This window comes from Halichoerus grypus, chromosome 14 (assembly GCF_964656455.1).
Source record: "Halichoerus grypus chromosome 14, mHalGry1.hap1.1, whole genome shotgun sequence".
NCBI lineage: Eukaryota > Metazoa > Chordata > Mammalia > Carnivora > Phocidae > Halichoerus > Halichoerus grypus.
In genome coordinates, this window is record NC_135725.1 from 2,691,769 (window position 1) to 2,706,318 (window position 14,550).

At 49.0% G+C, this 14,550-nt stretch overlaps 1 long non-coding RNA gene across 1 annotated transcript; it reads left to right on the forward strand.

Moving 5' to 3' along the window:
* Positions 1-3,152: 3,152 nt before the first annotated feature.
* Positions 3,153-7,488, forward strand: LOC144379986 (uncharacterized). Its single transcript, XR_013443615.1, has 3 exons — positions 3,153-3,314; positions 5,357-6,299; positions 7,413-7,488. It is a non-coding gene; the product is annotated as an uncharacterized LOC144379986 (long non-coding RNA).
* Positions 7,489-14,550: the final 7,062 nt, after the last annotated feature.

The window sequence follows — 14,550 nt, forward strand, 5'->3', positions numbered from 1 at the left end:
CCTGCATACTGCCGCCTCTCTCCCCTCTCTCCCTCACCAGCTAATACTCCCCTGGAAAGCCAGGGGAGAAACTTTTCCCATGCAATTAAGCCTGAGCCCTACAGTTAGTATCATCATGATCATAGGGTGAGGATCCGAGCCACCACAGACTCTAAGAAGCCCCACCAGCTTTCCTTTGTGCGAGATTGTCCTGGAATCTGGGTCCTTACCAACCTTGGGGCTGGGGTCAGGGGTGGAGCCTGGAAGCCAGACAAGGACAAGGGCAGGGATGCTGGGGGCAGGGACTGAACCACGTGCCTGCTACTGGTCATGGGTCAGGGACGGGAGGCCACCTCCCTTCCAGGCCCAAGACCTCAGGGTGGGAGCCCGCTGCCGGGCTCAGGGTGTAGCGATCAGCAGAGGGGAGGTTACAACTCCGCAACCCCCACAGCAAGAGTGGAGCATTTCTGGCAAAGACAGGACTCTCTGTTCCAGGCTCAAGACTGAGGGGGGCTGCTCCCCGAGTTCTCCATCTCAGTACCAGGCCAGGAGCTGGTGGGGAGCAAGAGAAGGGGGTCTGTTGAACTGCATCATGGAAACAGGTCCATCCATGAGGCAGGGGCGAGGTGTAGAAGCCTCAAGACCCTATCAGGCCTTGAGGAGAGATGTGTCTGAAGGCAGAGCTCAGCGGGAGCCCACGAGAGGGAAAAGGAAAGGCAGGATATGGGGGCGGACAGTGAAATGGGATCGAAACAAACAGGAAAAACAACTTGGAGAAGCAGGCTCTACAGAGAAAAGAAAACATTACCCCCAAAAATCTATTAAAAATATCCTCAAAGGGATAAGGTTTGCAACTGTGAAATAAGACAAGATACCAAGAAAGGAAGGGAGGGAGGGGGTGGAGGGGGCCCCCGTTGTTGTTGAGGTGTGGGCAGCAGGAAGAGGGAGGGGGGCTGCCGTGTCTCCCGACGTGCCTTCCAGAGCTTCGTGCCCACGGAACTTCCACCCGCAGGTTTGTAGATCGAGTGTCGCGATCAGAAACCCCACCGGGAAAAAAACGTGTGCACCCCGAAGCCTCTGATTTTGAGAGTTTTGTAACTTCATGGTCCTGCCAAGAGGACCTGGCTGCGAAATAGGCCTCCAGTGATAGAAGCGAATGGCCCATGGGACGAAATTTCCCGTGACCGTGGGTGTCCACCAGGGCGGATGGCTGGTTTCAGGGCACTCGGTACCAAGTAGTTCTGCCAGTCACCGGCTTGGCTCATCTTTGGGCCACTCCTGGGGCAGCCTGCACGGTGCCCGTCCATCCTCAGGGCCCGTCCATTGTCGTTTGCTGAGGCAGGAGGGCACACAGCGCACCCATATGGAAATGTAATCAGGCAGGAATGCAAGCCGGCTGGTTTCCTACAAGGTTACCTGCAGCTTATTCGCCAACCCAGCAAGCCCACTCCTCAGAATCCACCCCAGAGAAATGAAGTTATATGTTCACAGATGTTCGCAGCATCACTATTCATAACAGCCAAAACAGTGGATATCTAGCAAAAGAAAGGATCTGCAATTTTAGCAAAAGAGAATTTTGCCTGTTTTCAAAATGGGGCATACTGTACGTTGTTTCCTCCTAAGAGTTGTGCCCGTGACATTAAGTCTTGCGATGAAAGAACTTAGGGCACTTGTCAACATCGAAGGTCAGTCAAGGGCAGTGACCCTGAGTCTCATCTAGAGGGGGTGCTGGAGCCCACGAATGTGGAACGACCTTCACAGAGGTGTAAAGTTGAGAGAAGTAATTCGCTCCACAATTAGTGAGCACTGGTGCCCAATATCAATCCACTATGACCTACTATAAAGTCATTTCTAAGAATCTGTTTAAAAACCTGAATCATTTTTGTGTAAACATCTCAGAATTACAAACTGATTCTGTTTGTCTTTCTTCACGGGTTTCATGAAACCAGCAAAGCACACAGTGTTTAGGGAAGGTGGTGAGGCCTCCCCGAAGGGGCCGAGGGTGGGACCGGAGGTGATGTGCATCCTCAGAGCAGCGACTGTCCGCCCCTCGCCCCTCACCCCTGCCCCCGCCCCTGCCCCCGCCAGGGAGCACAGTTCCCAGCGGAAGTGAGAGCTGGTCCCATGAGTGAAGCCACACTGCTGATTGGCTCCCTGCTCCAATGACCCGGTAGGGTAAGTCACACCCATTAGGACAGCCGTTATCAACAAAAAATATTTTAAAAGGAAAATGACAAGGTTGGTCAGGATGTAGAGCATTTGGAAACCTCATGCATCGCCTGGGGGACATAAGTAGGTGATTCCTCAAAAAACTAAGCAAAATTTACTATTTTGGTCCCACACTTGCACTGCTGGGTGTATATACCCCCAAAGATGGGAGCAGATGTTTGTATGCCCATGTTCATAGCAGCATTATTTGCTCTAGCCAGAGGGTAGAAGCAACTCAGCTGTGCATCCGTGGGGGAATGGATAAAGAGAATGTGGCATATCCATATAATGGAATATTACTCAGCCTTAAAAAGAATGGACATTCTGACTCCTGCTACGGCATGGATGCACCTTGAGGACATTCTGCCAAGTGAAGTAAGCCAGTCACAAAAAGATAAATATTCTATAATTCCACTTACATGTGGTCCCCAGAGGAGTCACATTCATAAAAACAGAGAGTAGAATGGTGGGTGCCAGGGGCTGGGGGGAGAGGAGAGTGAGGACTTCGTTTTAATGGATTAGAGGTTATGTTTGGGAGGATAAAAGTGTTCTGGACAGGGATGGTGCCGATGGATACACGACATTGTGGATATACTTACGCCACTTTAACTGTACACTTAAAAATGGATAAAATGACAGATTCCATGTTAGGTATATTTTACCACAATAAAAAAGTACATATTTCAGTTCCTCCCTTGTCTTGTTGCTGGTAAGCATGGGACAAGAAGAGATGTGGCCTGAACACTTTGCTTGTGGCACATAGTGGCTTAAGTGATTTTCTCCAATAAAATGTCATAGCAATGCAACCCACTTCCAACGTTTCTTCAAAGAAAAAGGACCCCAAGCTCTTATTAATGTGACGGTTCATCATTACCTGATTTGTGGGGCTCTCTCCTAGGCCTTGGTTTCTGGATTGGGGTCTCCTTATTTTGTGTTCTGAGGCCTGTATTCTGATGACAGAGCCCATAGAAGCCAGTGGACGTAACACCCTCAGCCTCTGGTATGCCTACTGCTCAGCGTCCGCCGCCAACTAGCCGTGCTCTGGTCAGTGCAATGAACAGAAGCCCCACACCCAGGATCCCTAGATGAGGGAGGAATTCGATCCAATGGTATTTTCTGCACAGAGTGTAAATGACGCTATTATTACAGGGGGTTACCTTGTTACATGCTTTACTCACTACTGTCTTCATAGAATGTATTGGTTCTAAGGTCCTCTGCCTTAGAAAAATCTGGACTTTTGCACATCAAAATAGATGAAAACTATAAGTCAATAAATGAGCACAGAGATGTGTCAGGGCTCCTGGCTCAGTGCCAACCCCGGCGTGGCAGAACAGGGAACCCGCCCCAGCCAACTGAGCCCAGCTCAGCCTGCAACCGCCTCCCCGGGCACAGGGGCCCTGCAAAATCGCCTTCAGAAGTTAACATGACAGCCAGCATCGATTTTAAAATAGTGTTTCCATAGTGAACGCTCTAATTAATTTCTCCATGGAGTACCATCTTCCTCCAGTAAAGAATGAACCTCTCTGTATGTCAAGTAACCTGCGTGGTTTGTGCTTTGGGTTTTCTTCTCAGCTGAGGAGCTTAGCATTTTTTGCTTTGTAGGTTGAATGCATGTCTCCTAAATACTGTCCTGACTACAATCGCTAAACTGAAAAACAACCCAAAACGCCTAAAAATAAAGACTTCAAGGAAGGATGCCAAACCTTGATGATGAGTCTCTCTCAGAGGCGAGATTTCTGGAGAATCTATTTGTCTCTGGGCTTTTCTATAATTTTTTCCCTATAATTTCTAACAGTCCTATCAGGAACACAGAGCTATTTTTCACCAGAATAAAAGGCTACTTTTTAAAATAAAAGTCAGGTCCTCACTACAAAGAATCATTGAGAACGATTTACCAGTTCTGATTCAGAGAAGCACATTATGTGTTCTAAATAGAAACAGAATCTCTAATAGCAGCCCTAGAAATTTCCCAAAAGATCAGACATTCAGAAGGCTCAGTACTGGTTATAGTGCCGATACGATCCAACCCAAATAAATGATAATTCATTATGAATAATATTGGACAAAAGCGTGAATGGCACATAATCATTCAGTTAACACAAAATCAGGTCAAATCTGTTATGACCCTGTTATTAAAATGGGTTGCGCCCATACCCTTTCTGCCCCTCACATACATAAGCCCCTCCATGGCATTTTCACATCTGGACAAATACTTAAATGCATACGAAATTCCGTACCCTAAAACAAATAACTGACCACCAAGTGCCTCCCAAACATGGCTTTAAAAAAAAAAGAAATATTATATAAGATTTAAAATAACAAGCATTTGAGCTGAACTCTTTAGATGCAAGACTTGTCACAAACATGCTTTGAAAAGGAAAATGAAAAAAAAAGTCACGGCGCATTCATTTCTTAAACACACTGAGAACTACTGTAATTATTTCAATGAGAAATTCCTGCAAACTCCTCCAACTCTTGTTTGCTCCCTCTCAGCGAGTGACAATGTGTTTCCATGGCAACCCAGTTGCTAAGGGGGACCCATGAGCATCAGCGAGTTATCTGCACTTTGAGATGCGGTTAGCCTGAGCAGTGGGGCTGGCTGGAATATTGAGATTTAATTTAGGGCCATTTCCCTCCTATCCTCACAATGAATTCAGCAGAAAGTGTTAGAGGCCGTCCCCATGGGAGGGAGAAGGGTAGATATTTCCTGGGGTCGCCTCTGAGCTTCTGTGCTCTTTGGATCGCATTGGCCTTCCTTTTCACCACCCTCCTGTGACTTAAACCCCAGAATTCTAAGGAAAAACAATAATAGCAATTACCAGTGCCACATGAGACTGGTTTTGTTGAATGTTTATAAATGCCAAATATAAACCAAACATAAGTTGTAGGAAATAAACATCATTTTGAATCAATAATCTGAAAGATTTTAAACATTAAATATTTAGAAAGCCCCAAATGAAGCAAATCAAAATATTTTTGAAGTTTCCTTTTCAATGTCTGTGAAATTATATTCTGGCAGATTGTAACATTTCATCAGAATCCTGATCAGAATCCAGAATCTTCCATCAAGCCAATTTTGATTGAATGTTTTATTTGTGGGGGTAAGTTTTATTGTTGTAAGTGATAATTCCTTGAAGTGGTCCAAGCTTCTTGATTCCCTTTTCTTTAGCTCTTGAGCTCTGCATGCGAGGAGGACCTTTCTGATGGCACCAAGGTGGCTGTCCTTGGCTAAAACGGGGCTTGAGAACCTCGCGCAGCATGGGCCCGGCACAACTGGAAGAACTCAGGAGCTGGTCCAAGCCACCTGGCACCCCCCATTCGGAATGGCCGTGCTGAACCCCAGCCTCTAAGTCCCCACCGCTTCCTCGGGCAGCAGACGGTGTGCTAACCAGGTTCCAGCTGCAACACTCTGCACCAGCCAAATCACACCCCGGCTGGGCTGGGGAATCCCAGGACAGGCGGCCGAGCTGGTCGGGGCAAGGCCGGGTGGCTGGGGACATACCAGCAGGGTGTGAAGACGGGGTCTCCTGAGGTCCCATAGGAAACCCTTTCCCAGCTACTTCCGGACCTCTCGGTCAGCGCGGACATGGGCATTCATCTCTCATTGGAGGCCAGCGTGGCGGGGACCCGGTGAGAGCTCATCCCGCTTGCAGACAGGGCCCCTCGCCGTGTCCTCACGTGGTGGAGCCGGGGGGGCCAGGCTCTGGTGTCTCTTCCCCCATCGTGGCCCCAGCCTCATGACCTCATCTTACCCTAGTTATCCCGCAAAGGTCCCCTGCAGACACCCAGCCCACTGGGGGTGGGTTTGGGGACACAGCATTCAGCCCACACCCGGACCCCGCCTACACCCTCCACACATGGCAGGGAAGCAAGGTTTGGAGAAGAGCGGCTTTGGCCCTCAGGTGACCAACCATCCCAGTCTGCGCAAGAGGCGCCGTCCTGGGACGCTCCGCTCCTCCTGGGGGCTGGTACGTGTGCCTGCGGAGCTGAGAATCCCTCGTCAGCCCGCCCTGCGCTCTGCCTGTGCCCTGGGTCCTCTGTGCCACTCAGAAGTCACCTCAGGACGTGCATCCAACCTGATAAACTCATATTTCACGAGGGAAGAGAACCAGGTACGCACGACACGGAACAGCCTGTGTCTCCCTTCTAAGTCGTGGCCCTTCCACATGTGAAAGGAAGAGATTTCCAGTTCCCCGTTTTACTCAGCGCGGCCGGGGACCGTCCACACGCGGAGCTGCCGTGGGCGGGGCGGGCGCGGGACCTCGGGCCTCCGGCTCCAGCTGGTGCTCGGAGAGAGGCGAGTGGTGCTGACGTTAGTTAGCAGGTCAAGACGCGCTGGTCACTCTATAGTTCCTTGTTCATTATTCTGTTTTCAAACTTCCTTTTATTTTATTTAAATGTATTAATTGTAGTTACTCTGTATCCTGTGTCTAAAAATTCCAATACTGGAGGACTTCGGGGACCTATTTCTGTCCCACCCAAGGTAGCTTCTTTCTTTCTCTACGTGAGCTCTAGCTGAGGACCGCTCCCCTTCTTTCCTTAACTTCAAGTAGGAGAGTGTTCTGATGTTCGGGATAGGGTTTAGGTTTCTCCAGAAAGGGTGTGAGTTTATTCCCACAAGTGGCCTGGGAGCGCTGTCAATTAGAGACCCAGTCAAAAATAAATTCCAGGCATTTCATGTCATCCCAGTAGGACTTCAAGCTGAATGTCTATGTGAACACTGGCTTGTAGTTCAAATGTTTGGGGAGGTTTTTTCCTCATCTAAGGGAATGCCGGCCATTCTCTTTGTATTCACCAAGTGCTAGGGAACGTTTATTCCCACGCCGCCCCTGCACTGATAGAGCAGACTTTCAGGATCCCAGCTCCACGTGGGAGGTTCTCTTATTAGCCCTTACACCTGGTCCAGCAAACACCCTCAGGAAGAGAGCGAGGTTCAGTAACCAGCTTCCTTCTTTGGAGTCCTCATTTCAACTCCCTCTTGTCCTTACAATTCCTTACTTTGTGTTATCAGTCAGAGTTCTCCAGAACACCCGAACCAAGAGGTATACATCTACAATATGTATAGTGTTATACAATATATCTAGCCAGGTAGATACATAGAAACACACTGTAAGGAATGGGCTCGTGCAGTCGTGGGGGCTGGTGAGTCTGCAGTCTGTAGGGAATGCTGGAAACTCAGAGAGGAGCTGACACTGCAGTCTTGAGGCAGAATTCTTCTTCTGCAGGAGATGTTTCCGCTCTTAAGGCCATCAACTGATTGGATGAGGCCCACCCATGTCATCAAAGGTAATGTCCATTACTCAGTCAACCAACCGTAAATGTTAATCCTATCTGCAAAATACCTTCACAGCAGCATTAGAGTAGGGGTTGACCAAACACCTGTATACCAAAGCCTCGTCAGGCTGAGACAAAATTAACCACATTTTGTTTCCAGATCATTGATTGATTTAAGAATGTTGTATTATTAATCATTACTTTTAGCTGTTTTCACTGACAGAGTCAAGAAGACTTTCTGGTCTACCATATTGTCAGAGCAGTTCATCTTACTCTTTATACCAGCAGTTGACAAGCTATAGTTCTTAGGCCAAAATCAGCTCGTCATCTGTTCTTGTATATCCATAAGCTAAAAATGTTGTTCTTTAATAAATGTTATATTTTAGAACAGTTTTTGATTTACAAAAGAAATTGCAAAGGCAAGGCGGAGTCCCCATACACCCCACACCACTCTTGTTATTAACATCTCACATTAGCATGGTATATTTGTCACAATTAATGAACCGATATTGATACTTTATTATTAACCAAAGTCCACACTTTATTCAGATTTCCTCAGTTTTTCCCTAATGTCCTTTTTCTGTCCTGGGACCCCATCCAGGCTGCTGTATTCGGTTTAGTCGTCGTGTCTCCTTGGGCTCTTCTTTTCTTTTTCTTTTAAATGTTTCTGCTTTTTTTTTTTTTAAAGATTTTATTTATTTATTTGACAGAGAGAGACACAGTGAGAGAGGGAACACAAGCAGGGGGAGTGGGAGAGGGAGAAGCAGGCTTCCCGCTGAGCAGGGAGCCCGATGCGGGGCTCGATCCCAGGACCCCGGGATCATGACCCGAGCCGAAGGCAGACGCTTAATGCCTGAGCCACCCAGGCGCCCCTCCTTGGGCTCTTCTTGATGTCACAGAATGGTTTTCATGTTTTTAAATGATTGGGGGGGGGCGCCTGGGTGGCTCAGTAGTTAAGCGTCTGCCTTCGGCTCAGGTCATGATCCCCGGGTCCTGGGATCGAGCCCCGCATCGGGCTCCCTGCTCAGCGGGAAGCCTGCTTCTCCCTCTCCCACTCCCTCTGCTTGTGTTCCCTCTCTCGCTGTGTCTCTCTCTGTCAAATAAATAAATAAAATCTTTAAAAAAAATAAAAATAAATGATTAGGGGGGAAAAATCAAAAGAAGAGTACCATTTCATGACACATACAAATTAAATCCAAATGTCATTGTCCACAAATAAAGTTTTACTGGAACGCAGCCATGCCCACTTGCTGACGTGTTGCCCATGGCCGCTTTCCTAGTGACACCAGCCCGGGTGGCCCGTGACACCTGCAATACTCACCATCTGGCCCCTCACAGAGAAAGCTTGCCGACACTTGCTCCACACCAAGCAAATGTGTAGACAGTTTTGAGGACACAGTTCAGTGCCCAGCACCCCTTCTGCAGGCAGGGGCCCTCTTGCTGTCAGCCAGCGGTCAGAGGCATTGTGTCCCTAGCCAGTCAGCCCCGCTGCTCTTAAGAGCAGTATAGGGTCTTCATGAAAGGTTTATTGTATGTTTAGTCTGCTAATGGAATCTCTTTAAGAGCAACCCAGCTGAGACCCCACCCCCTCTGGTACAATGGTTATGTTTTACACTATCAATATTCATCAGGAGTTGCTCAGTTATAAGTGACAGAAACCCAATTCAAATTAACCTTTTTTTTTTTTTTTTAAATAGAGGAATGCGTTGGCTCGGGTGACTGGGAAGTCCTCAGCAGGTGGGGTGTTTCCAACATCAGGCAAGGCTGGATCCAGGTGTTCAAATGATACCACTACTCCATCTCCCTCTCTCTCTCTCTCTCTCTCTCTCTCTCTCTCTCAACCTGCTGTTCTTGCCCTTATTCTGGGGCAGACTCTGTCCTTTGGCTCCTAACTCAAGGGGTCCTTTCAACCATCTTCCTCCAGAAAGAATGATGGGTTTTCCCAGTTTACTTTCCAGAGAAGATGATGATTGGTCCGGTATGAGTGATGGCCAGATTCTAAGCCAATCACTGTGGCCAGAGGGCGGGCACTCTGCCCAGGTGGGACCAGTGCCACGCTAACCCCATGGATAGAGTAGGATGGTTATAGAATGGCAGAAAAGTGACATTGGGTGTTCTACTCTTCCAACACAGCGCTCTCTAGGACGTCACCTCTGTAAGGACAAGTCCACATTCTCACACTAGCTGGACATTCCTAACAGGTTCCTGGGAACTTTACTGCTGTAGGCTCTCATATTTTCAGCAGAAAATGGACTCTTTTTTCATGTATCCAAAAAGAGCTATATAACGGGGGGAAATGTTTCCAGTGTGAATAATGGACCCACCTACTTTGTCCTTCATCTTTGAGGATGCAAATCTTTCTAAAATATATAAAGGGGGAGACCGTCTTCTGTAACAGTATGGGGAACACACAGTAAAAACCCTCTGATGTCTCCAGCTGCTGCCCCTCTTCCTCCTATGCAATCCTCGCAGCCTGCAACCCTCTCAGTTACCAGCCTGGACCTCTCTGCATGTTGAATCCATGGCTCAAAAGAAAGACCAAGGGGCTGCCCCTATAGCACAGAACACTGAAGAGAGTTTAAGCACATTATTTCTCTCTTCTCTGGGTCATCTCTGTCCAGAGGCGGGCAGGTCCACGGGGCTGGAGGAGCCCTGGTCCCACTGCTGGCTGTCTGGGCGGTCATGTGCAGTGACCTGCCCGGGCTGACTCCACATCCATAATGAGGATGCAGTCCCACCTTGCTGGAGGGCTTTTTGCCTCAAGGGGACATGAATGCAATGTGAGTGGGCAGACTCCCAGCCTGTCCCCCCTCACCTCCATGCAAGAAACACAAGACAAGTGAGCCAAGATGGCTTCCAGAACTCTCAGCCCACCACCTACACAACATCCCCCAACCCACCACCTGCACCACAAACCCCCCCTAGCCCACCACCTGCACCACAAACCCCCCAGTCCACCGCCTCCACCTACAGGTCTGCACCAGGGACTCCCCTTCCTCCCTGTCCTGTCTCCCCCAGGCTTCCTGCATCATCCCCTTCTGAGGGGCTTGGAACCAGGGTGCTCTTCTCCTGATACCATTCATTTCATCTGCTTGGAGTTTATCAAATCCTAAGACTCTTAGTATCAGGGGGTCTGTTGCCAGGGAGACTTCCCGGATGCCTGCTTAACCCAGCCCACGGCTCAGCTCTGGCTCTCATCATCCCTGAGGTCCTGAAAGTGGACCTTTCCTCCTCCTCACCTGCCATTCGCCTCTGCTTCTCTCCGAAGCCTGCTGACCTGCGGGCCTTTCTCTGGGTCTGCGAAGTGACCCTTTCTGAGTTAACTTTTGGACGATCTTCCCTTCCGTCAACACAGTGAATCCCCTTCTGGTATATTCCTCCTGGCTGGATGGGCCCCAAATCTCTCACAGTGTTTGAGTCCAATTAAGTCAGTTCCCTGCCTTTCTAACCAATGGAAGTTACCGAAATCTGACCTCTCAACACACAGGCTGTTACTGTAAACGTCAAAAACTGCTAAGAATAGAAGGAAAGGTTAAAAATAAAGGAGCTGCAAGTGTGTGTATGCACTTGCTGCCTCTTTTTCTTGAAAGGAGAAAATCCTATCCCGTACGTGCCATCAGAGTGTCAGGAAGCTGGGGAGCGCAGCTTCCAGAACCAGAGCCCCACGCCCACCAGGAGGGACTCCCGGGGGCTCCAGGTGCCACACCGACCTGCCCTCTGGCCCACCTCGAGCCTAGGGGTCAGCCGGGGAAGCCATGCAGAGAAATCCACTCTTCTTAAAGGTTGTTTTTCCAGGGGAAAAAACCCACCTCATTAAATGGCAACACATGGTAGACGTATTATTGAAATCTATCATCCAGGTTCTAAAAACGCCGCGCATCTGCGTTTCCCTCCCCTGTGTGCCAGGCGGGGTGCTCGGGGCGTCAGCGGGGCCGGGACGAAAACAAGGAAAGCCCACTCTGTGGCCAACAGGAAAGGAGCAGCTCAACAGAGGCCAGGTAGGGACCCCAACGGGGCCTTGTGCGAGGATGACCCGCAACCCCACGAAATGTTCCGTGTCAGCAAAAACGACAGCAGGGGCGCGGCGCCCCGGACAGAAGAGACCAGGCAACAGCAGCAGGCTGGGACCTTCAGTAATGGAAAAGGAGCAACAGAACAGCTAAAAATAGAGCTGTGCCTAACAGACCATGGCTCACCTCACGGGTGTCTGTACTTCGAGTTTGTGCTGAAGCAGAGCACCATCTGATGTGGTGCTCGGTGCGTGCAGGGGGACCGTCAAGGTAAGTATATACTCGGAGCTGGGGAGGGTGAGCAGCACCTGTCCCCCCCCCCCAGAGCAGCCCCTGCCACCTCAGTCCCCCCTGTGGGCCCTTCTGTTCTCATCTCCGACCTTCCCGCCGTGGCTTCCTTCCTATCTGCAGATGGCGTGGGGACGGGATGGGGTAAGGAGCTCAAGGTCGACAGCCAGCTTCAGACAATGCAGACAGGAGGGCCCATAGGGAGCTCCATGAGACTCATGATCAGGGACGGAGGCATTAGGACCCTGGGCCAGGGCTCTTCCTAAAACCTGGCTCTCTGGGTGGGCAGGGCAAGGCACGCAGAGTCCAACTCCACCCACCTCTCCTTCAGCCAGGTGCCCTTGTGCAGTGAACAACCTACCCGACAGCACGTGGTGGCTCTGTCCTGAGGAAGATCCAGGCTCCTGTGCATATCATCACTTTATGTCCGGAGAAACCACAGCTAAAGACTGCATCCTGAGGCAAGGACCAGCCCTGCTGCACGCCTCCTCACCTTTTCTTCTCCAGAAGACAGACTCTGCAGGGCCTTATGCAGCCGGAACACCTGCCTGCCAGCCACCTCCATTCCCGAGGCTTTAAGCCTCTCAGTGACTACATCGGCACCTGCTCTGTCTCTGAAATTTCAAGGTAAAAAAAAGCCCTCTGCGCATGGAGTCCCCAGTATGGAATCTACATTCTCTTCATTGAATCTGTAACTAGATATCCAATTCTTTGTTGCGCTCTTGAGATCACTGCGCACTTGAAATGTATTGGTTTGCATCTATCATGCGAATATTCTTCTAAATTAGTCGAATATTAGTTTTCCATATTGCTAAAGGCCACAGGGTACATATATCCCTGCGTGAAACGTTGCTGGAACCAGGACAATAAGACAAAGGAGAAGTTAGCACCCCCAACAACTCGTAGACTAGGTTCTTACATTTCATCGCTTTTATTGTGCCTGGTGATCTTTAAATTATTTCCCCTGACCTGCCTTACATCTCACTTAAGCATCTTTTTGGGAGGGGGGCAGACAAATCATCCCCTCCTACTTAGGTTCTGCTCTGTGCAGGTGCCAATAGCCCTGGGCCACGGCTCCTGCAGGACTGGAAACGCCTCCACATCTCCACACATAGTGTTAGTTTCCAGAAGCACTCTAATTAAAATTTGAACCAATCCCAGAAAGGCAAGTGTTGGATGTCAAGAATTTGTACTTTGTTTTTAAGAAATAATTTTGTAAAATCTGTGCTTTGTCTCTGTTTTTAACAGTGACCTGATTATTTGCAAGAAAAGGTCTCTGCACACAGAAAGGTGGATTGCAAAGAAAATGGGCCATTTGGGGAAGGCGGGGCCAGGGGCGTAGTGGGAGACTAGAGTAGCTACAGTGTAACGTTTTACCATATCCTACTTTCGAAATGTTTCTCTCCAAACTTTAGAAAATGATCTATTGTCTTATTTAAAAGATTTCTGTGATATAAAGAATTTTTAAATCATCTCAACTTGTGAATGAGCAGGTGTGGGGAAACGGCCACAAAAATTAAGAGGAAAGAATGGAAATTTGCACCTGGTAGAGACAAATCCTAAACATAGATTAAGGGACCAAGCAACGGAAGTCACGTGGTTTTTATAGTCTACCTACGCAGGCTGAATTTTATGTGGATTATGCTTATTTTTAATATATCACTTATTTTGTTCCAAAAGCACACACTAACCTCAGGCTTAAACTGAAAATGTTTTTTCAAAACTACAAATCATTCAGAAAGCTGTTTGTTGCAATGTATTTTAACACTGTTACATGGCGCATGTTTTTTAAATACATTGACAAACCAATTTGTCTTAGTTTTTTAAAGCATTGTTGAAAATGGTTTTACTAATGTTCTCATTAGGGGGAAAAAAAACCCCCTGAGCCTGCAAAGTAGTGCAATTACTGGCCAGAAATTTGGACTGTTTAGCCTGCTCAGAGCAGGATTGCACCTATGTACACATGCATGGTGATTTTAGGACACTAATCACATTTCGGTAGAGGGAGAAATGCGGGGGCTGGGGGTGCCCATTCTTACGTCTGTGCTGCTTTTTCTAAGCCTTGTCAATATGCACCACCCGCTGGCAGCAATTAAGGCCATATTTCACTGAGATCTGACTGCCTTTTTCTTTTCATTAGTGCGCCTTTATCTTCTTGAAACGTCACTGCTCATGTCACCGAGCAAAGCGGGTTGGGAGACGTGTGGGCAGGAGCCCCCTTCTGAAGGTGTGATGGGCTTGCATCCCTCCATGCCCTTCCCGGGAAGTGGGCAGTGCACGCACAGTGCTTTTCCACTTCATGCACCTTTTTAGCAGCTCTGACGTAGTGCGGCTCGTTCACTCACACATTGCTGGTACTGCACATCTGAAATAAAGTAAATGCCCCCGGGTCACATGGCAGCTGGGTGGAAGGGCACTCTCACCTGGTCACACAGACTCTCCAGGGCTGCTGAAGACAAAGGCAGGGGGCTGCTCCCTGGCCACCTTTGGTGGGGCGGGGGGTCACAGTGTTTGGCTTGCTCCCAGCAGACTGCTCGCAAGGCACGAGAATAAAAGGCAAATTCCCCCCTGGCATCTTCCTTCCATGGAAACACAAGGTTTGCACGCTCACTTATTGGGCATGTCGTTCGAGACTTCTGTTACAAGATCACAGAAGAGTTCCTGGCAGCCGCACGCTGCACCATGCCACGTCGCAGTCAGGAGGGTGGCGTTCCTGACGCAGATCCTCCAGGGCGTGTCCTCCCCTGTGGCTGGACACGTGCTCAGCTTTCCTTACCCTCCCACGCATGCA